This window comes from Rhinolophus hipposideros, assembly GCF_964194185.1.
Source record: "Rhinolophus hipposideros genome assembly, chromosome: 9".
Taxonomy (NCBI): Eukaryota; Metazoa; Chordata; class Mammalia; order Chiroptera; family Rhinolophidae; genus Rhinolophus; species Rhinolophus hipposideros.
In genome coordinates, this window is record NC_138055.1 from 64,631,762 (window position 1) to 64,656,245 (window position 24,484).

At 36.7% G+C, this 24,484-nt stretch overlaps 1 pseudogene across 1 annotated transcript; it reads left to right on the forward strand.

Moving 5' to 3' along the window:
* The first annotated feature begins 18,292 nt into the window (after positions 1-18,292).
* On the forward strand, positions 18,293-22,421 carry LOC308501915 (transmembrane protein 126A-like; annotated as a pseudogene). Its single transcript has 2 exons — positions 18,293-18,296; positions 21,782-22,421. The product of its transcript is annotated as a transmembrane protein 126A-like (transcript).
* Positions 22,422-24,484: the final 2,063 nt, after the last annotated feature.

The following is a 24,484-nucleotide window of genomic DNA, read 5'->3' on the forward strand; positions in this document are numbered from 1 at the left end:
TACGTTCCACATGTTCAGATTTAGCCATTTTAATTAGAAAATGGATAAAGGTGAGATCCTACAGCATAATCAGATCCAGGCTTAGAGGATATAGGAATAAGAATCTAGGAAAGTTTCTCTGGCAATTGGTGAAGAAGAAAGGACTCTGGATCAAGAAGAATTTCTTTCTTGAATTAGATGTGAGTGAGATGGATATGAACCTAGGCAATCTTGTGAGGGCATGGAATAGCATAAATAGTGATAGCAAGCCTCTGCAGTTAGTTACCATGACAACTTCACTTAAATGTGTGCAATATAAAGTCCTAGCACTTTAGGGTGAAAAAACATGTTTTTTGAGAATATAAGTATATCACTTTGTTCACTTAGCATCCATCCTCTTGTAAGGCATTAAAACCTCTTCATCGGACTTGAAAAACAATATAATATGTACTTATAAAAGACATTTCTTTTTATTATTGTAATTTTTTAATGTTGTATTGATGTTTGCACCTGATCTGAGCAATAAAAAACCAGCTGGGAGGTTCATTTCAGAAATTTGTTCATTTGTCCATATTTTTAGGGTCCCTAAAGAGTCTCCATAAGATTTTTATCTGGGACGTTGAAAGCACTTCTCATTCCCAGGGGTCATCATTCGCAGGGTTAATTAACACCTATATAGAGGCAACTCTCAAATGCAAATTCAAGTCTAGAGCTCTACTCAGTTATTAGACTTGTGTATTTATGTGTCTACTTGGATAGCTTAAAGAGAACTAAAAATGAGCATGCCCCAAATCAAAGTAAAAAGCGTTATCCTAGACATCAGGTCTTCCAATACTGCGTTTCTTATCCAGTCCTGCATGGTCCAAACCCCTCAACAAGAATTTACTTTTGACATCTCAATCTCTCCCCTACCTCCCTCTCTCCATATTGATTCCATCACTAGGTTCTGTTGATTTTACATTCAAACATCTCTTGAATCCTTCCTCTTCACCTTTACCCACACCATCGCCCAAGCCCATCATTTCTCCTCTGGACCACTCTAATAATCCCCTAACTGCTCTATCCACATGTACACTCTTCTGTCTCCAATCTATTTCCAAAACCAGAATTACATTTTTAAAATTCAAATCTAATTATGACTTTACGCCCACATTCCTTCCCTGATCCTTAAAACATTTCAATGGTTTCCTGATATACTTAGGATAAAAGGGAAACTCTTCAACATGATATATCAGTCGGAAGAGTTTAACTGAAAGTAATTTATTGAAGAGACTATTGCATTGGTGGAGGATTTTAAGGGACTCAACAAGGAATGGTGGTGGGGGCAGCCAACGACAACTAACTGTGGGATTCCACTACCACCCATAGGCCAAAAGAGGGAAGGAGAAGGGAGCTGAGCTAGAGAAAGAGCTGTAGTTAGAGCAGCTTAAAGCTACTGCCAAAGTCACAATCCAGCAGAAAGGGCCAAGAAGAATGGCCCTGATGGCTTCCCTCTCCCATCTTCTGATCTCCTGCCAGTGCATTTTACTGGCTAAAGGAGACTGAAAGCCAGAGGGCACAGGAGTCCAGGTGATGCAGTCACACAGGTGAGCTTTCCAGAACACAGAACAGGGAAGAGCAGAAAATTGATCTGGGTACAGGATAGAACTGTTTCTTGGGCAACACTAAGAAAATAAATTTAGAGTTAGTCTAAGTCATTTGGAATTGATTTTAAAATATTTGAAAGACTTTAATTAGTTGGAGTTCATGGTCCTTCACCTAGTTTTTTAGTCAACAAAATTACTAAGCTGCTTTGTTGGACCTGGAAATGATTGGCCTTTTTCTGTTTACCTTAGCCAGAAGCCTAGAGAATGGGCATTGCTAAAAAGAAGCAAGAGAGAGGGATAATCATTTTGCAAAGAAATGCATAGCTTTCAGGCTTGTAGCATTGTAAGATGGCTTATTAATCAGCTGAATGGCAAGATACTTAGTTTAGTGATCTCCACCCTCTTCCATGTGGCTTTCCTTCCTTGTCTGGTCCTGCTGGCCCAGCAGTGGACTAATGAAGTGGGAAGCCCTGATCTTTTCAGTGCTCCCTCTGTTGACTGAAAGCCAGGGCTAGCTAGTTCCCTCTGTAAGACAACCTTGCAAGATACCTGATTTATATCCCTGCTGTATGTACCTCGTGGAATCTTTTAATCTGATACATTTTACAGAAGTTCATTCATCACACATTGTTGAGCACTTACCATGTTCCATGCACTATAATATAAAAAGGTTAAAAATAATTGCAAAAACTGCAATTACTTTTGCACCAGCCTAATAGATGCTGAATGGGATAAAGTTGAATGAACCCAAACTTTTTGATTTCCCATTTTTATATGAACTTTAAAATACATGTTCACATTTTTTCATTATTTGATTGGAAAGGATCACATGTTTATTTTTCGCTTGCTTCCTTAGGCTGTTTTTTCTGCAACAGTAAAATCCTCCTGTCTGTGATGGGATCTGTGCAAAGTAACAACACAGGCAGCTGGCATGACTGTGACAAGTTTCCAGGGCAAACTTGTGGTTTGGGAGGCATCTGTGTTTTATGTGGGCTGGAGATGGGCTGTTTATTTCCCGTCTCTGGAGGCAGACAGTGGCAGCAATGGAAATTATTGGCTCGAGGAATCTTGATTACTCAATAAGTCACTTTCATAGTATTGAATGTATTTTAGTCAGAGTGGGTAGGTTCTGGCCAAACCACCTTCTCTTGGGCTGTGTGTTTTATTTTCTGTATAGCTTCCCACAAAAGGAGGTAAAACACCTTTCACATAATTGAATCATAATAAAATTTCTTTGTACATTCCTTATAGTCTTTTCACCCATGCTCATGTTTGATACCATGAAAATAGGGTTCAGTGGTTTGTTCCTTAACCAGAAGAGAGTAGCCACCCAAATTAAAGAAAGTGTGCATATTAGTAGTGGCTACATACACTGCCCTTGAGCATTCTCTACCAAGGAAGGGTGGTTAAGAAGGGATTTAAAAACCTGAAACTAAGTCTACTGGAGACTAAGTCTACAAGCAATTGCCTCATGGAACCATAGCTTTATATATATATAAAGGGATATATATATATATATATATATATATAAAGGGATATATATATATGGATAAGTTACTGACCTTCTTTAGTAGGAGAGGGCAGAGCTGAAAAACAAATATAACTACACAAGAGCAAGACACTGAAAACAAAACCTTGTAATTTTGGAATTCTGAGCAGTAGAGGTAACATTTCATAAAGAACTGGAGACTTTCTCTTTGGGGCAGACCATCCCTGTGGGTTTCTGTTAGATATGCAAACAGAGAGAAAAGATTCTGGAAAAAATTTAAGCTCTAACAAGCTAAAAGTTTCGAAAAAATCATGCAGAATGTAATTTCAACAATGGACAGAGGTACATCTTTACAGATTATGTTTACTTAATTAGGAGGTAGAGAGGAAATACAACGTAGTGCTAAAAAGGTCCCAGTGCTTTCAACCAGACTACCTGGACTCAAATCTCACCTCTAGTTCTTACTCTATGAATATTTCTTACTCTATGATATGACTAGATACTCTCACATTTTTTTCTTTTACTTTCTCTGTATCATGGTTTGTGTTAATAAGAGTACATGTGTGTTAATAAGAGTAAATTTGTGTTAATAAGAGTATATGACTCATAGAGTTGTAGTAAGAATGAAGTAAGTTAAATCACATAGTGCATGGCTCATAAGAACCACTGTAAATATTGGCTCCTTTGTTACTAAGTGCAGACATATCTCTTCTCCATCTGGATTTAGACTGTCCTTCAAATGGATTATAAATTACTGTTTCTCCCGGGGATGATTTTTGGTTTTGTTTTTGTTCAAGCAATTGCTAATAGAACATTGGAAAGAAGGACCACAGAGCTCACTGGGCAGGAAGAGATGAGCTGCTAAATGAGCTATGTACCTACAAGGAGAGAAGTCAGTGGCCCAGAGTGAGTCGGGGTTGACATACTAGCCACATGGTGACCTCACCTTGCTCCAGATCATCTGTGGAGAAAAATATGTCACTGGGCCTCTGAGGGAAAGGTATGCTTTGGTCCCTACTTAGAGTATGCAGGAAAGAATGTTCCACAGCATGACTGCCATCTTTCCTCTGCTTCCAAAAAGATTAAGACAGAAGTAAGTCAGGCCAGAAATCAAATTATGCTCTTTAATTCTGTCAATGGAGTTTAAGCAGATGATGACTGATCGTCGGCCTTTCTCTCTGTTTCCAACCCAAATGAAAAGCTTTTGAAATGACTCAGGAGAGCTTTGGGGATCCGTATTCAGGTAACGATGTATATATCTAGACTTTGTCACTTGGACCAGAAATGATGAGCTTGTCTGGTGTTCGAAAACATATTTGAGAACTCCTGAGGGAATGTTTGAGGTCAACTAGATTCTCCGTTTATCACCTAATTCTTTTGATTGAAAATCTATACCACATCCTTTTATGTGACTAAGCTTCCATGTGTCTGAGTGTATATTACACTTATGACTTTATTCACTTTTTCCCCGTTAAGTATGGTCAATGGACTAGTGTATGACTATAACAAAGAGGAAAAAAAAAGCCAGATTTCTAGAGGCTTTAAAAACAATCCTTAAAAGTTCTGCCATCTGTTTCTGAATCACTCAGAAAACTAAGTGAAAAAAAATGCAAACTTTTCTCATAAAACTAAAAACATACCAGCAGCTGTACTTCCAGAGGTGATGTGGCCTGTTTTATCACGCGGATATCTCAAGTGGTTTAGAGAACTTTGGGCTTCCAATCTCAGCTCAGATTCTGATTCTTACGTTAATAATGAACAAATGATGTGATTTACTGCCATTTTGTCATTGGCGCTTTCTGATGAGTTCAGTCCTCATTAGGTGTGCCTTCAGGTCATTTAGAAATATGCTGACATTGCCAGAGAACTATGGGCTGGTGTAAGAGTGTTTTCAAAGAATGTAATCCGTGAGACATTTTCTTCTGTTTTTCCCTATTTTGTGTCATCTTGTAGTGTTTTTTACCCCCACCCCGTTATCTAAGATCTTTTCTGTTTTATTAGCAACTCAACATTTGAAGGTAAAAATCTCTGTAAGATCCAGACAGAAAATATGTTGCTTTAGGTAACCTTACTCTCTGACCTTTCTCACTGGGTGCCTATGTAGGATAAGTCTCCTTTACATAATTTCTGAGTATCTTCTCTTTGTGTGTGAGATTTTGTAAATGATGTTCGACAAATCCTTTTCCATAACTTTTAACTATTAAAATGTTCTTTCAGTAAGTCATGCTTGGGTTGTTTTTCAACTTTACTTTGTGAGTTTTAAATGTATGTCCAATACCCTAGAAAAATAAAGATTTTCACCATTTAAAAATAAAGCCTACTTCATGCAGAGGTCAAAACTGAATATCCCAGAGATACCATCAGAGGCCTGACCCATACATGTCCTGGAAAGGATTTGGATGAAGTTTGCAGCACCACAGAAGCCTTAGGAAAGATCTGATTTGTGCCTCATCATCGTCATTCAGATTGTCTAGTTGCAAGTAACAGAAATCAAATCTGCCTAGCTTAAGCAAAAGGAAAAAGAGGAAATTCAGTGGAAGGAAACTGAAGAATCACAAAAATATAAAAGAATAGTTAAAAACAAAAATATGGGAAAAGAAGATATGAAGTCAGCTTCAGGGTCTCAACATTTGAGCCCATAGCCTTTTTCTCCAAGGAGCTCTTGAATATGCCCAAGCTCCATGGACCACCAATCTTCATACCTCTGACCTCTACACACCAAGTTCCTGGGATTAAGCATCCCATGGTCCCATTTTGGTCAGTTGTCTAATCCTATGGCAGTTGGGACAGGATTCTGAACACAGACTTAGTGTTTGGAATCCCACCTATAAATGGGATCTTGCAATAGTTTGGTCCTCCTAAGAAGCAGATTCCAAGATAGCATTACACACGCTTCCCCATTTACTAGGGAAAGCACCTCTAAAGGATAAAGGGAAGGCTGAGAGGACACCATGATGCAGAGGTAATCCCTGTGAGGGAGAGAAGGAAGCAAGGTTGGACTGACACAATCTGAGATGGCAGCATTAAGAAAGTTTTGGCCAAGCCAAAGGGAGTCCTGGAGCCAAAGTCAAGAATCAGAACATTCTCGCAACCTTGTAGGAAGTAGGCTGCCTTAGTATTCCCACCATACTCAGTCATTGATGAAAACTGCTCATGGGAAGGATGGCCTTGGGTATGAATGTAGTGGTGGACTCAGAATGGGGCAGCTGGAGCCATCCATTAGTTACATTCCTCACAGCAGGAGATCTGAGTTGTACATTTTCATGGCTGCCACAGAGCTATTCCTCAATAAGAGTAAATCACAGAGAATGAATAGGTCACCCCAAGAGATGTGCTCTGCATTAACCTTTGAGATAAACTCTTGAAAACTGAGTGACGTCTCTGTTTGGGGCTCTATCAGTACTAAGCCATGAGTCTGATCATACCTGGTAATTCCTAAGTTCCTACAATAGCTATTCATCTTTGCATTACCTTGTTTTGCAACATTCTAAGGTCCTATTCAAGTAGCATAGAGTTGAATCAAATGTTCTCTACATATCATGGGAAAGTCATCCCTATAATGACCAGCCTTAGGGTGTTTTGAGTATACAACTGCACTCACTTCATAGGTTTCTCTACTTTCTTGTTTACCAGAGACCACATCTCTACAGTTACACTTTGGTTGCTACTTCAATAGACAGAGCACGACTTTAGTGGCAGAAACACCATCACTTGCAGGGAGGAAAACAGGAGTTGGAAGCAGGAAGGATCAGAAAAGGGGCGTGCTGATGGGAAGAAAAGCCTACGTTGGACAATATTCTGGGGATCCCCCTCCCCTGCCACACATACTTTATCTTGCCTTTCCCACTCACAAGATCCTCAGGATTCATTTAAATTACAGTCTTAACTTTGTTTTATTCCTAGCTGTTCACTGAAAGAGCCAAGCAAGCTGCAGTTCTGCTCGTTCTATAGATACATGGGCCCTAAGGGTAAGGTAGAGTCTTGCTAAAACTACTGTGAGTGGACCTCTGATACCACATACACGCTTCATCAGGGCCCCTCTGAGTATGCACTCCATCTGCTCTATTCTGAAATGTTTTTCTTTGTAACTTCCAATTTCTCTTCTATGAACATGTTACAGTGAGAAGATTTAATAAGTGCTACTTAACTGAATGATTTTCCCTTAAGGCCTTAAAAGCTTCATTTTCAGATGTCTGTGGAATCTTGTATAATCTTGCAAAATGGGTGCAAATAGAATTCGTATTTGACTATATTAGTCATGATAAATGACATAAGCTTCTGTAATAAATAATCCCCAAATCTCAGGGATTTAACACACAGTGTGGATGTTTCTAAGTGGGTGCCTCTGCACCAGCTCTTCCCCAAGCAGTGACTCAGTGATCTAGGCTACTTCCATTTTGTGGCTCCACTGTACTGAGGTTTCAAAGTCACCCTAGCCTCACCCAACAGCAGATAATAGGGAAATAATATGAGTGGAAGATTACACATGGGAGATTTTTTTTAGCCAAGCTCAAAAGGGGCTTAACTCATTTCTGCATATATAATTCACCATTACTCATCACATGGCCAACCAAACTGTAAGTGAGACTGGCAATCATAAATTGGGAAATACTACAGTCTCCACCAGATTGCCTAATAGAAACTCGAAGATGGATTATCACATCTCCTAGAAAAACAGGCCTTCCCCCCAAGCAAAAAAACAAGTAGCTAATCTTTTCCTTATATTCTTTATACCGATATGTCATGTTGTAACAGAACTGATACTCATGAATTCCAAAAATAATTATTAAGCTCCTATTATATTCCAGACAGACTTCTGGGTGATATAGTTATAAAATAAAATGTGATCTGTGTCTTTAAAGAGCTTATGGTCAGGTAGAAAAGGGTGAAAATGCAATCAATAATTACACTGAAAAAGATGCTCTGATGAATCCAGGGTTACATTCTAAGCAAGAATGAAGAATCTTTAACTAGACTCAGGTGGTCAGAACAGAGTCGCAAGAAGAGCTAAAGCTTTAAATTTGTGTTAAGGAAGAGTAAAGGGCAGTTCAGGGAAAAAGAATACTGTACATAAAGAGACAGAAGATGTAAAACTTCATGACATGTGAGTGCTTTAATGGCATGACCGAGGTGAAGCTACTCCGACGAATGAATGTAGACATGCAGCTAAAAGTAAAGATATTGATCAGATCACGAAGAACATTTAGGGCTGAGCTGTGGACTTTCATATGCATGACAACCCACTGAAGAATTTTAAGCATGGAGTAATGTGGTTAAAATTTCAACTGATGACAATTTTTACCATGAAAAAAGTATAGATTAATTGCCGTATGGGTTTTAGTATTGCCTTGTGTGTACTGAAAATGATACTCCTGCTATCTCATCACTAGAAGACATGTTTATCTGGCCACAATGTCCTGTGCATTATAGACATGTAAATACTTTGTTTATTTTCAAACATGAATGGCTTTTAAAAAAATCTGTCACGGTAATTCAGACTTGCCCTCAGCTTCAGTGTCTAAAAAATAACCTCCCTATTTTAGGCTGCTGTATGGCAAGTTGGCATGTCTCCCATTTATTAAGTCTGTACAAATGTTTACTAAGAATGTATTTGGGGGTAGGTACTTGCCAGGAACTGAGTGGGTAGGAGGTGGTGTTATAAAGAGAATCAGCATGGTTTGATGGGGAAAATTCAGGCCTTGAAACCCAATTCCATCATTTACAATGGGGGTGGGTGGGACTCTGAGAAACTCATGCAATTTGCAAAATGGAGAAAATAATACCTACTTAAGAGTATTGTTGTGAGGATTCAGTGAGATCACATTTACACAACATTTAACAGTGCTTGGAAAACCGGGGGTGGCACATGGCATAGTCTCCTTGGCTGTGGCAGATATCACTAATTGATCATGGTACAATTTCCTGCTGAGATAAAATACAGCTTGGGATGATACTTCTAGGAATGTAATTTTATTATGAGACAGTATCAGAGTCAAGCTGCATGAAGGATCAGAAATACGAGCAAGGATTTCAGAGGTGATAAATGACTCTGCATGCAGTAATCAAGAAAAGAAAGACTTTATGCAGCAGAAAGGACATGAGCAAGCCCCTGAGATGTTGTTAGAGTTTATCTGAATTCCACATTTAGAGAGGTTGGCTTCAATGCAAACTTAGAGTGTTTTGTTCTACACCAGTTTGTCATACAGAAGTTGCTAGTCATTCTCCGTTTTGAGCTACTAGCAGTATAATAGAACTAGCTAGCACTACAAAAACCATCAGTTGAGGTATGATTCTGAGATCCTACTCAGACTGCTTATACAGACTACTTATTTTCTAGAGTAAAACAAAAAAGTTCTCACAAGTCACAATTCAGTAGTTGGTACTGCTTTCCTGGAATGCTGTGTAGACTGGGATTCTGGGCTCCTCAGGAGTTTGGTCATGATAAATTAGTCACATTTGACGTGAGCAAGAAATAGAGTAGAAGGGCCTATGAGGTAGTTATTTGTCTGTAAGGACACTAGAGGCCATCTAAACAAGCTCCTCATTTTCTTTCCCTTCCTTCCTTCCTTCCTTCCTTCCTTCCTTCCTTCCTTCCTTCCTTCCTTCCTTCCTTCCTTCCTTCCTTCCTTCCTTCCTTCCTTCCTTCCTTCCTTCCTTCCTTCCTTCCTTCCTTCCTTCCTTCCTTCCTTCCTTCCTTCCTTCCTTCCTTCCTTCCTTCCTTCCTTCCTTCCTTCCTTCCTTCCTTCCTTCCTTCCTTCCTTCCTTCCTTCCTTCCTTCCTTCCTTCCTTCCTTCCTTCCTTCCTTCCTTCCTTCCTTCCTTCCTTCCTTCCTTCCTTCCTTCCTTCCTTCCTTCCTTCCTTCCTGAAGAAACTGAGATCCAGAGAAATTGCCACTTGATAGATGAAATTTCTAGAGACAGGACTGGATTAGAATCCCAAAGCCCTGGTTCCAGTGATCTGAGTCAAGTCCTGTTATCTTTTGTATCTTTTTGCACAAGCATACCCTACAGACATATTTCGTGAGTAGGTCCTGGAGTTCATCCTATATTTTCTATTTTTTAATTTGTATTTTATACCCCTGCTTTATTGAGATATAATTTGCTTTTATGAAAATTCATCCACTTAAAGTATACAGTTTGATGAGTTTGGCAATTGTATATAGTCATGTAATCACATTCACAGTCAGGACATAGAACATTTCCATCACTCCAGAAAATATCCACATTCTTTTTGCAGTTGATTCCTTTCTTTGAGCCTTATCACCAAGGCAACCACTGTTCTTCTCTTTGTCATTGTAGTTTTGCCTTTTATAGAATTCGTATAAATGGAATCACAAAGTATGCAGTTAAATTCTTTCATTCAGCAAAAGGCTCTTAAGATTCACCCGTTGTTGTTGCATGTCAACGTTTCATTCTTTTCTCAGCTGAGTAGTATTTTATATATGAGGTGTGACCAAACAATATGGTGAATGCTTAAATTTAAAAAACACTTATTACAGTAAAAGACACATTGCCATTAATCCACCCTCAAAATATACCTCCTCACTTCAAAGACACTTATCCCATTATTCTTGCCACTTTCTGAAGCAGTTGTGGAAGTCTTCTTTTGTGTTTTACTGTTTGTCTCCTTACTGAATTGTAAGATTTCCTTATATAGTGGATACAAACCCCCAAATTTGCAAATCTTTTCTCCTAGTCTGTGACTTGCTTTCTATTATAGTTAGTTTAAGTGTGTTTTTCAGTAGTAAACATTTAAAAAATTTGTTGAAGTCCATTTCATCTAATTTGTTTTCTATTTTCTTACTTTTCTGTTGTAGCTTAAGCTATCTTTGCCTAATCCAATTTCACGAAAAAAATTGATTTTTAGAAATTTCATAACTTTAGTACTTACATTATGTCTATGACTCACTTTGAATTAATTTTGTGTCTGTTGTGAGGTAAGGGTTGAGGTTCTGTTTCGTGCAAACAGACATCCATTTGCTGCAGCATTGTTAGGTGAAACAACTATCATTTTTTCCCATTAAATTACCCTGACATCCTGGTAAAAATAAAAATCAATTGACCCTTAGAAGTACAGATCAATTTCTCTCTCTGCTGGTCCACTGATACTATATGTCTACCTTTATGCCAATATCACACGATATAGATGACTGCAGCTTTATAGTTAAGTCTGGAAATCATATGGTATAAGTCCTTCAATCATTCTAAGTCTTCAAAATTGTTTTAGGTATTGTTTTTCCATATAACATTAAAAGCGGCTTGTTGATATCTTTAAAGAAAAAGTCTGATAGGATTTTCAAAGGGATCGCATTGAATCTATAGATAATTTGGGGGAGCATTAAAATCTTGACACTATTAAATATTCTAATTCTTGAATATGGAATAGGCTTTCATTTATTTTGCTGTTCTTTAATTTCCCTAGAGATGTTTTATAAGCTGCTGACATCAGAGGTAGTCAACTATCCCAAGACGTCGACAGGTCTTTATACCTATGGATTGAACTCAGAACCCATTTTGTTTGTTTTTACCTACTTGCTAATGATATAAATCATAATAGTTATACCTCTTCTTGGGGTTTTTCTATATAGTGCACTAGTTTATAATTACTGAACATGTAAGATAACTGCTAATACTCTTTTCATGGCTTATGTAAATGTTATACTAGATGCCAAATACAGAAAAATGAGACAGAAGGCAAAACTCGTATCATGATAGTTCATAGTTGGAAATGATCCATAGTGTTTTTCACAATGAGAAGCCATAAGACCTGACTGCGTTTCATTTCCCTACCTTTCCTTCTCTGGGAAAAATTTGGCCTCAACTCCGATTCCCTGGTTACAGTATTGCCCCATCCCCTGTGGTCAGCAAGATGACGTCAATACTGAGACTTCTAGGAATAAACTCTCCTAGCACTGTGAGACCGCAGTATCTGACCAAAAGGTTGCTCATCAGTGCATCCTTGGGGTTGATCTGAGTAAAACGGGAACTGTGGACAAAAAAATGGGGTTCTATGGAAAGGAACCTCACAGGGTGACCTGATCATAAATTCCTAATTGGGTACGTCATGGTATATTGTCATGCCCCATGCTTACAACTTCTTTAGTGAAAGGTTTAAGTCAGCTCTGTCTGTTGTTCTTGTGCACCTAGGTTAACACATCTTTGAAAAACCGAAAGTAATACTCTTCGAAGGGGAGTATTGACCCTCAAGAGAACACATAATCTTGTTAGCTATCCTGTAATCCAACCCCTGCCTTGCTTTCTCTAGTCTTCCTTATGTCTCCTCCTTAATTTTAAATGTATAAAAGAATCTGTAAAACTTTTATTCTCTGGAGCATTTGATAATCTTGCTTCCTGGCATATGTTGTCAGTTTGGCTCACATAAACTCGTATAAAAATTCTCTATAGGTTTGAACATTTTTTATTTCTACAGGTATCTGGGCCTGTCTGGAGCAGAGTTGGGATATGCTGTGAGTATGAAAAATGTGTTAATTTTACCTAGAGTTGCCAAAAAACAAACAAACAAATAAAACACAAACCACTTCAGATTTAGAGTTTGCTCTCTGATTTCTGGAATTTAAGCTGGTGGGTTGGACATATCAATCTCATCTGGGACAAAAAGAATAAGAAACTAGGTCCCCAGAATGAGCATAAGAAGTTCTTTCTTTTCCAGAATTGGAAGACATGCTATTCTGCTGAGGAAGTTTCTAAATGATCAATCTGAACTTGTCATCAGAAGTGTGGAGCTTTTAGAGGGTGGATACTATTTTCATCAGATACAAAATGGAGATAATAATAGTACCTTCTGCATAGGGCTGTTGTGAAGAATAAACACAATAATACATGTCAGGTTCTTAGCACTTGGTGAGTGCTCAATAGGTGTTCACTTATAAACAAAAACAAACAAAACAAACAAACAAACAAAAAAGAAGTTCTGTAACTTTTAGTGTATAGGTCTTACACATCTTTTGTTGAATTTATTCCCAAGCATTTTAATTTTTTGATGCTCTTAAAAATGGGGTCTTATTCTTCTTTATTGTATTTTTTTTTGGATTATTTGAACTTTTTTAGAACTTTATTTTAAATTCATACTGACTTTTTAATTATACTTCTTTGCATTTAGCTGTTCTATGGATTATAATATATGTCTTTACTTTTCACAGGCCAAGTTATAATTAACATTATACCACTTCATATAAAATATAGAGCCCTTCCAACCCATAGATATATATTTCCTCCTTGTCTTTATGCTACATCTACATTCGTTATCAACACCACAAAAAAATGTTATAATTTTGGCTTTAAACACGGTGAAGAACTGATCTCGCTTAAAGTGAGGCCTAGCCTTGCCCTTTGCTCCTGTAAGGTGATCTCTAAGTCCTTGGAATGTCTTCTCTGATATGAGTGTCTATTTACCCAAGGGCTTCGAGCCACAGCAGACAGAAACAATATAATTCATGATTATCAGCTCAACCTCTGGAAGGGCTGAAAAGTAAGGTTAACAGTGTAAGTGGTCTACCATGTCTATGCAACAGAGCCATAATAACATTTTTGGACATCAAGGCTCAGGTGACCTTTCCTAGTTGGCAATATTCCATGTGTATTGTCACACAGCATTTCTGGGATGAGTTAGCACTTTCTATAACTCCACTGGGAAAGGACAATTGGAAGCTCTGCCCATGGAACTCTCCTGGATTCTGCCATGTGTCTCTTTCCTTGACTGATTTTAATCTGTATTCTTTCACTGAAATAAACCATAACCCTGAGTATAATAGCTTTTGGTGAGTTCTGTGAGCCCTTCTTATGAATTATGGAATCGGAGGATAGTCTTAGGGATCCCAAAATGCCAGTTGGTGTCAGAGGGAAGGTGGTCTGTCTTGTGGACTGCCCTCCAAACTCTTAAACACTCAGATGTTTTGTAAAGAAATTCTGAGAAGAAGAAGTAAAAAATATAGTATTTGTATTTACTCAGATATTTTCATTTCTGACATTCTTCTTTGAGGATTTATACACCTATAGTTCCATTTGCAATCATTTCCCTTCAGCCTGAATAAAAGAAACAAAACATTTTTTTTTGTAGTGCAGAACTATTGGTGATGTTTTTTTTAGTTTTCCTTTATGTGATACTATGTTCCTTTCACCTTCATTCTTGAAGAGTTTTTTTTTTCACCAGATATAGGACTGTAAGTTGGCAGTGGTATATTTTTTTTTCTTTCAGCAATTTAAAGATATTTTTTGATTCTTTTCTGGTCTCCATAGTTTCTGATGAGTAGCAACTTGCTAATCAAATGATTGTTACCTTGTATGCAATCTGTCACTTTTCTCTTGATGTTTTCAACTTTTGCTCTTTATATTCAGGTTTCAACAGTTTAAGATGTTTCAAAGCAAAACCTTCTTATGTTTGTTTTATCTGGTGCTTCTTGAACACATTGAATTGTAAATTTGGGAAAATTTGGCCATTATTTTTCCAATTTTTTTCTGGCCCAGTTCTCTCTCTTCCTTCCTTAGGGGATTCCAATTAAACTGATATTATTTACTAGGTCCTTGAAATTCTGTTCATTTTAAAATCTTTTTTGTGTCTGAGATTCACTTTGGATAATTTTTGTTAATCTACCATCAGATTCACTTACTCTTTTCTCTGTCGTTGCCACCCTGCTCTAAAGTCCGTCTGATAATTTTTATTTTATTTTATATTAGATGTTATATTTTTTCAGTTTTAGAATGCCCATTTGGTTCTTTTTGTATTGATTAAACTTCTCTGAAAATTCCTGTCCTTTCATCTATTAGGAACATTTCTTTAAACTTCATCACAAAGTCAAAATAGCTGCTTTAAAATCCTTCTCTGCGAAGTCCAACATTTTGATTATTTTAGGACTGGTTTTATTTTATTTTCTCTTAAGAGTATGTTTTCTTAAAGGCACAGCATGGTAATGTGGCTTTCCATTCATTCCCTTTATAATTTACTAAATAGCTAACACTAATACATATAATTTGTTACTAAATAATACATCCCCTCAAGATACTAATAGTTCCAACACTATCTTTTTATTTCTCAAGATATTATTTTGATATTAAAAACATTTGATTCTTTGTTACATTTTCACTTTTACATAAATCTTCCCCCCAGTTTTATTGAGAAATTACTGACATGCATTACTGAATCAGTTTAGCATGATGGCTTAATTTACATATGTTGCAGCCCGATTATTTTTAACAGGAGCAGGGATAGAAATTGCACAATGATTATCTGTTGCAGTTATTAACTAAGCCATCTAGGACAGAAATTCTAATGCTATAGAAAATCTGGTAATAGAGACACTCCAAGACTTAGCGGCACATATTACCACTTAAAAATAAATCTCATCTGAGCTTGGGCAAGTTGCTCAAGAGGAATTCTTTTCCTCAGTTTCCTCACCTGTGATAGACAAGTAGACTTGTGGAGTTGCGGCAAAAATAGATGAAATAAGAATGTAAAGCTGTTGGCACAGTGCTGACCACATTATTTCAGTTTAGCAAATATCTATAGTCATAACAATTTGGTGGTTGTGTGATGTGTCAACAATTGGCTAGGCTGAGATACATTTCCCCAAATTCCCTTTTCTGCGCAATTCCATTTGAAGTGGATCACAAAAGAAAGTTTAGTGGGATATTTGGAGGACAAGGTGAAACAACAATCATTTTGTAGGTTATAGACATTGTTTTGCTGGCTCACTTCGTTGCTGTGAGGCAGCAGATGGGCTACCGCTGCGCACCTTCTCTTGGAGGCTTCTTCAGCTTATGTGACTCCTGGACCAGTTGTATCTATTTAGTTCCTTGACTAAGGAGCCCTACTTCTAGAGGGTAGCCATTTAATCAAGGTCAGAGGAAATGAGAACTGAAATAAGTCAGTCCATTCTTGTGGGCTTCAACTCATATTTGTGGGTTCCAATTGGTCCTTGCTCTCCTTTACTCTACATCCATCTTCTTTTCCTAGTGGTTTGCTCTTAGGCCTTCAAACTCCAGGGTTAGATAGGTAGAAAACAGACTTACAGTGACTGCTGAGCCAGATCCCACGGTTGCATGAAGTCAAACTTTTATGACAAAATCTCAATATCTCTTTCTCTTTCTCTCTCTCTCTCTCTCTCCAAACACACACACACACACACACACACACACACACACACACACACACACACACTTTTCCTTCTCTGATTAAATGCTGCCTGATACAAATAATAGTTGACAGTAATTCAACTAGCAATATTCTAATTAAATTTCTCATTAATGGCTTGTGACCATGATTAATTGCTTAATTAGGAAAGATGAGGACATGGGTGGGTGGCGGTTCCTTGAGACTAAGATTGACCAGACTGTGTGGATGACTTTACAGCCTTCTCACTTAAAAGATTATGTTCTTTCCTCAACAGTTTTTGGGTGTGCTGCCTCCCACCCACTCACCCCTATCCTATGTTCATTATTTTTTTCTTTTTCCACTGTTGCCCTCCACTCCCAGCTTTCTTCTTTTATGATTTTTTTTTTCTTGCCAGCACTCCAGACTGGAAATATTTTAGGAGGAGCAGCTTGCTACATGATATTTCACTAAAAATAATACAAGTCAAATTATTGGCAGAAGAGTTAGCCTTGGAGGAACACCAATTACGCAGAGCCTGGAAAGTGGCATGGCAGCTCTGTCCTGGTTTTCCAAGCAGGATAAATCTCTAAGACTTTGCAGCTGGTGGTGAGGGTGCCCACACTAATGGACATGACCATAATCTGACTCCTCTATGAGGTCTGCTGAATTCGAAGTGTGAGGCCTTGCTGGACAAACACGTTGAGACAAATGGGTCTTACGGATCTGTAGAAGTGATCTGTCTCCTTTCCAATTCACTCTCCTCTCCTGACCTTTAACAGTCTGAGGATTTCCTTAGGGCTCTGTTCTCTCTTATTATTCTATAGGCTCACCTACAGCCATTCTTTTCTCGTGCTCAGTCCGGAAGCCTTGGGGTTGGGAGTATGAGCTCAGGAGTCAGAGGCCAGGGTTTGAATCCTGGCTCTGCATGTCCTAGCTGGGTGATTTTAATAATTTTGGGCCCCAGTTTTGTCATGGGTAAAATAGGATTAACATCTGTACTTGCATCAGAGCACTGTCAGGTAGATTAAACAATTTACTGTTTACAAAGTGTTTAGATAGTGACTGGTAAATAGTAAGCACTTGCAAGTGTTTATTAAATAAACTTGCAAATATGTCTTGTTTAGACTTTTCTGCCCTATTCCAGGCCCAAATAATGAACTGTCAATTCCTTACCTCCACTTGGATATGACATAAACAACATTTCCAGAACTGAAATCAACTTCTTCTAAAACATCCTCTGCTTTTGGAGGCCCCAATGTCAGTGGTCACTCTCCCTGCCTTCATTCAATCTAGAAACATGAAAGTCACTTTCACTCACTTCACCCATTATATTATTGATTCTGCCTCTTAAATATCTTTCAGATCCTTCTATTTCCATCAACTTTGATACCACTGGTGGGCAAAGGCAAAGTCACCAACACCTTCTTTCTGGATCATCATGATAAACACAAATGGTCTCCCTATTTCTGTGTATATACTTCTCCAATTAATTCCCCAAAATGGAAAAGGTGATCTTTCAAAAAAAAAAAAAAGCACACATACACCCAAAAATTGACATGCACTCCAAAAATATCTCCCTCATGTATTTCCATTGTTATTGGTTTATAGAGCTTCAGATCCTTATGCCTTCAAGAATCTTATGAGTTCTGCTCCGCTTATCTTTCCAGTTTCGGCACACACTCTCACACTGTCTTCTTCCTATTGGTCTTCTCATAGCTCATTGACCATCTCATGTTTCTTTCCATCTCAGAACCTTCATAGATGTAGTATCCGCTGCTTAAAATATTACTCCTTTCACTTGTTACCATTAGTCCTTTACCCTCACCACCTCCACCTATCTAACTCTTCTTTCAAGATGTACCCCAGATAGTACTCCTTTCATCGCAAACCATTTTGGTTGGACACTCATACCTTTGCTTATACTTTGTATCACTTACTACATTTATAATTTAGCATTTTAAAAATTTAATTTCTCTCTTCCCACTAGTCTTCCTACTAGGCAAATACTTTATCTTGTTCAGTGTTATATTTCTGGCACATACAGTGACTCCAATAAATAGTTGTTTAATGAGTGAACAAATATGTATATGGCTTTACTTATATCATCATGCCTTTGAGCATATCAATGGGCATGGGTAAGGAATAAATTAAGCAACTGCCCCACTCTGACCCAAAATCCATTTTTAAAAAAATCCTGGTTCTAGAATGAAATGCCTATACATATATATATATATATATATATATATATATATTTTTTTTTTTTTTAAAGGTTTTATTTCAGGAGCAGATCCAAGATGGTGGAGTAGATAAATGCTGTGCTTGCCACTTCCTGTGACCACATTAAAATTACAATTAAATTATAGAACAATCAATCTGGACAACCACCTGAAGTCTAGCTGAACAAAAGTTTTATAACTAAGGATATAAAGAAGAAGCCATATCAAGACTGGTAGGAGGAGTATAGACGTAGAATTGGTTGGCCCCACACTTGCATGTGGCAGTTGAGAATCAGAAGAGATACCTCAGCCACAGAGGTTTCCCCTTGGAGGAGTGAGGGACCCCAGCACAACATCATGCTCCCAAGCCTGGACTACCAGTGCCAGGAAGCATAAAGATAAACAACAAAATGGCAATAACTATGTATCTATCAATAATCACTTTAAATATAAATTGATTAAATACTCTAATCAAAAGATATAGGGTAGCTTAATGGATAAGAAAACAAGAGCCATACATATACTGTCTACAACAGACTCACTGTCTGTAAGAGATCAAAAGACAAACACAGACTGAAAGTAAAAGGATGGAAAAAGATACTCCATGCAAATGGAAACAAAAAAAGCTGGGGTAGTAAATATTTATATCAGACAATACACTAAAAGAAAGGCTGTAATAAGACACAAAGAGGGATATTACATAATGATAAAGGAATTGTTCCAATAGAGGATATAACCCTGGTAAACATTTATGTAGCCAATGAGTACCTAAATATATAAAGGAGTACCTAAATATATAAGGCAAATATTGACAGACATCAACAGTAATGCGCTCCTAGTGGGGACTTTAGCACCCCATTGACACCAATGGACAGATTTTCTACACAGAAAATAAACAAGGAAACAGCAGCCTTAAAGGATACACTAGACTAAATTTAATTGATATTTTTAGAGTATTTCATTCCAAATCAGCAGAATATACATTCTTTTCAAGTACACATGGGACATTTTCTTAGATAGACCACGTTAGGCCACAAAACAAGTCTCAATAAATTTAACATTGAAATCATATCAAGTATCTTCTCTGACCACAGTGGTATGAAAGTAGAAATCAATTACAAGAAAAAAAACTGAAAAACACACAAACACATTGAAGCTACTTAACATGCTACTAAATAATGAATGGGTCAACAATGAGATCAAGGAACAAATCAAAAGATACCTTGAGACAAATGAAAATGAAAACACAACAACCCCAAATCTATGGGACATAGTGAAAGCATTCCTAAAAGGAAAATTCATAGCAATACAGGTCTACTTCAAGAAATAAGAAAAATCTCAAATAAACAATCTAACTTTATACTTAATGGAATATAAAAAGAATAGCACACAAAGCCCAAAGTGCGTAGAAGGAAGGAAGTAATAAAGATCAGAGCAGAAATATATAAAATACAGTCTTAAAAAAATACAAACGATCAATGAAATCAAGAGCTGGTTCTTTGAAAAAATAAACTTAGTTAATAAACCTTTAACCAGACTCATCAAGAAAAAAAGAGAGGACCCAAATAAAACCAGAAATGAAAGAGAAGTGATAACTTACACCACAGAAACACAAAGTATTATGAGAAAATATTATGAACTATTATATACCAACAAATTGAACAATCTAGAAGAAATGGATAAATTTCTAGAAACCCATACAATCTCCCAAGACTGAATCAAGAAGAAACAGAAAATCTGAACTGATTACTATTAACAAAATCAAATCAATAATCAAAAAATTCCCAACAGACAAATGTCCAGGACCAGATGGCTTCACAAGTGAATTTTTCCAAATCTTAAAAGAAGAATTAACGCCTATCCTTCTCAAACTATTCCAAAAAATTCAAGAGGAGGGAAAGCTCCTAAGCTCGTTCTACGAGGCAACCATTACCCTGATTCCAAAACCAGACAATTACAAAATAAATAAATATATATATATATGTATATATATATATATATATATATATGCTAATATCCCTGATGAACATAGATGTAGAAATCATCAACATAATATTAGCAAACTGAATTCAGTAGTACATTATAAACATCATACACCATGATAAAATGGGATTTATTACTGGGATGCAAGCTTGATTCAATATCCGCAAATCAATTAACGTGATACACCACATAAACAAAATAGATAAAAGTCTTATGATCATATTAATAGATGTAGAAGAAGCATTTGACACGACTCGAGGAACAATCAAATCTCATTGTGATTTTTTATTTCAACTTTGTCCCTCAGTGCCCATAATGAGCCACAAATCATTGAAATAGATATATATATATATATATATATATATATATATATATATATATATATATTTTTTTTTTTTATCATTCCTCAGTGTCCAAATCACCAGGAAAGCTCAATAATACCCCAGAAAAAAAGAAAAGGGAATGAAAGCCTGCTGAAAAGACACATTTACATCTTAAGGATTTCAAGCTTTTTGATGAAATAAGCTACAATGAATGAATCAGAATCTTCATCACTTATTTCAGGAGAGCAAGATGAAAAGGAAGCAAAAATGCCCTTACTTATTGAATAGTTAATTATCAACTATGTGACTATGTATAATAACAATATATCACATTTTATATTATTTAATATATTACATACAACCATATAATTTAATAATATATTTATTTTATTTGTGTATGAGAAAAAATTTAAAAATAAAACACAAAAAATTTGTATATAAATGTTTAGCTCTAATGCACAATCATTTGTTTTTCTTGTCCTTGGTCCCAAGCAAAATTTCCTCAAATTTTACAGCATGTTTTTCTTTTTTTCTGTTGATTTACGTATGCGGATTACAGCTGTTTTTTTTTCTCTCTGTTGGATGTGGAAATGCACAGAAAACATTTTCTTTATAGTCTGGTTGCATCTTTCTGCTTAATCCCTAAAGTTTTTCAGGGATTTAACATTGCATATAAAACCATTTTCATCATGCTTGTTGAGTTGAACAGGATTATTGATGTCAGTGGACTATCTAGACCTTGGAGAATATACAGATTGCTTCAGAGGGTCTTTTAGCTCTGAAGGGAGGTGTGGGAATTTGGGCTGTTTTATCTCTTCTCCACATTACTAATTTAGGCTTTCCCCCCCAAAATCTTTTGAATTAATTATATTTTTCAGAAGTACCTTTTCTTGGTGATAGATTTCACAAAGATATTGCCTTCTACATGAAGTAGCACTGCAATTCTCACTACTACTAAAATAACTTTCAAAATTTCAAAAATAGTATTTCTACTATAATGATGAAGAATTTGATGTTGTCGGCTGAGTCGTGTGTCAGCCAAAGATGGCTGCGCCATCTTTGGGCGAGTTGTGCAAAGCTTGCAGTGAACCTTAGTAGCTGAGGAAGAGGAGAGGCAGTACCGACTGCTGGGAGGGCAACATAAGGCTCAATTGGAAAATCATGAACCAGATTATGCTGTCAAGGAAAACCAGATTTTTGATATTATAACAAGAAAAATTAACCAACTTCCAGAAGCAGAAAGGGATCTACTTGAACATGGACGACCATATATTGGACTTAATGCTGCTCTAATGGCAAACAGTCTTGTTGCACGCATCTTAAATGTGACACAGACTCATATAGCTGCAGGCTTACCAATGGCATAAGTAATCCCATTTTTTACAGCAAACATATCTTACAGAGGTTTTGTAAGTATACCATTGCATACAGGTGATTTGAATCATGAAAACTGTACCGTAACAAAGGGTGGATTGGTTGGTCTTGTTATTGGTGGTATGTACCCTGTGTCCTTGGCTATCCCTACAGGAATGGTGGTCTAGCAGCCAGGTATGCCTCAGCCCTGCTACCAGAGAAAGGAGACATCTTAATCTACTAGATCAGAATTTCTAAACCTCTCTTTAGAAAGATATTATTTCTCATTTTGTTCCAGACTGGGTTGGCAGCATAACTTGGTTCTAGACAATATAAACTACTTATCAAAGCTCTACAGTTGCCTGAACCTGGCCTAGAAATGTAGTGACTGTTAAGCAAATATGTACACAAAAATAAAACTGTAAAAAATTTTTTTGATGTTCATTCATATAAAATGTTTATAGCTTTAAAGATTTCCTTTAGTGGTTTCTCAGCTTCCATCTTTACCAACTACAGAGTCCCCATCTTGTTATTCTACCATCCCATGGCTTATCAGCCTTCCCTAGAGGAGTACACATTTGTTAGTTTTTGGCCAATCAGAATCCAGCGCATCCTAATCATTGACTGGGGATCCATCAATTGTTACTCTCACTATATATGCTCCTGGTGACACTGCTTTCAACCCTGACCTAGAGATGATGTCTAAGCCAAGCTTGGCTACACAAAGCCTCAGATTCTCCTGTGCATAGTGATGGGTCTGGAGATAGAGATGTGACCAAATCAATGCCAATGAGATTCCGTTGAAATATTTCATAGAACTTTTGAAAAAGACTGGCATGCTTTTTTTTGTTTGTATTTAAACATGAATAAGATGCATGTTCTGAAACTGTTGCATCCTTGTATCACAAAGGAGAAATCTTTCCGAGAATGGAACAATTGTAATTCAACTACATACTGTTGAATTTCACAAACTTTTGCAATCTTAGAATAAAGTGGAGCCCTGGGCCTAAAATGTCATTAATGCCCTAAATTATTCAATTCTCAATCTCTGAGGAGGTAATGTAAATTATTTTATAAAATGTCTGAGTGCTCCAAAGATGAAATATACGAAGGCTGTGGAGCCAAATCTCACCATTGCTCATACTCGTACAAAAGAGTTACAGTTTTGGAAAGAAAAGTAGATGCATAAATTAGTTCATTTAACAATTAATCAAATTAATTTTACCCACACTGAATTGACAAAATCAACACATGGTTTTGACATATATACTAAAGACAACCACAGCCAAGTAGAACATGACAGGATTTTCATGGTCTGAGGAACTCACTGTTGGACTACAGCAAAATATATCAATTTCTCTAGCTGATTTAGAGCCAGGCTTGGTTAAACAGCCCCTAGATTTTGTTTTTGTAGAGTTGTAAAGAGTGGTATAGCAGAGAAAGAATGAAACCTAGCCTGAGCTCCATACCTCCTCATCTGTTAACACCAGGTAAGTCATTATCTCAATACTTTCTTCAAAATGACTGGGGTAAACAAACATCCTCTAGAATCCTTTCTGGGATTTTTTTTTTCTATTTTACCAATTTAAATAATTTCTCAAATATTTTATACTTAGCTAAAATTCTTAAAAATAAACTTTAGTTATTAATCTTATAAATAAGTGAATGATCCTCAAAATGGATGGGAGAACATATCATAACCAAAGAGGGATATTTTTCAAATTCTCATGCTTACTTCCACCACTTCTCCAGGAAGTATCAAGGTCTTAGGAAAAAGAATCATCTATGTTCTGTGAAAGCCCCAACTGATCCCCAATATATATACCCTACCTTCATTTATAATTATTATACTAAATTATTATTTCTTTCACTTCAAGATTTTAGATTCATTTGATTCTCAAGTTTAACCATCATATACAATGTTAATGAACAAGAATTATTGTTTATACTACCATGCTACCTGAAATATTCAGAGGTAGTATGTTGGAAAGTGTTTTATTATTTGTCTTGATATCTAATTTATTTACCATTTTTCCCTGAAAAAACGTACAGACAAAATGAATTAACTATTATGATTAATGATGATGGCAACAATAATAGTAGACATTTATTGAATATATACCAAGCAACATATATTGTACTAGATTCTTTAAATGGATTATCTCACTCAATCCTCTCAAAAAAGGCTTTAAGATAGATGTCCTAAGTATCCAGGTTTTGTAAATGGACAAGCTAAGGCTTACAGAGATTAAAAATCTTGCCCCAAATTTCATAGCTGTAAAGTAGATTAGCTGGGATTTGAACTCAGGCCTGCCTGAGAGATGAACCTGATCTCTTTACTACTGTTGCTCCTATAATCACTTATAACATTATTTTGGCACCTACTACCTTCTATGTCCCAGACATATGTTGAATGACTTCTATTCATTATCTTACTCTGCATTGCAA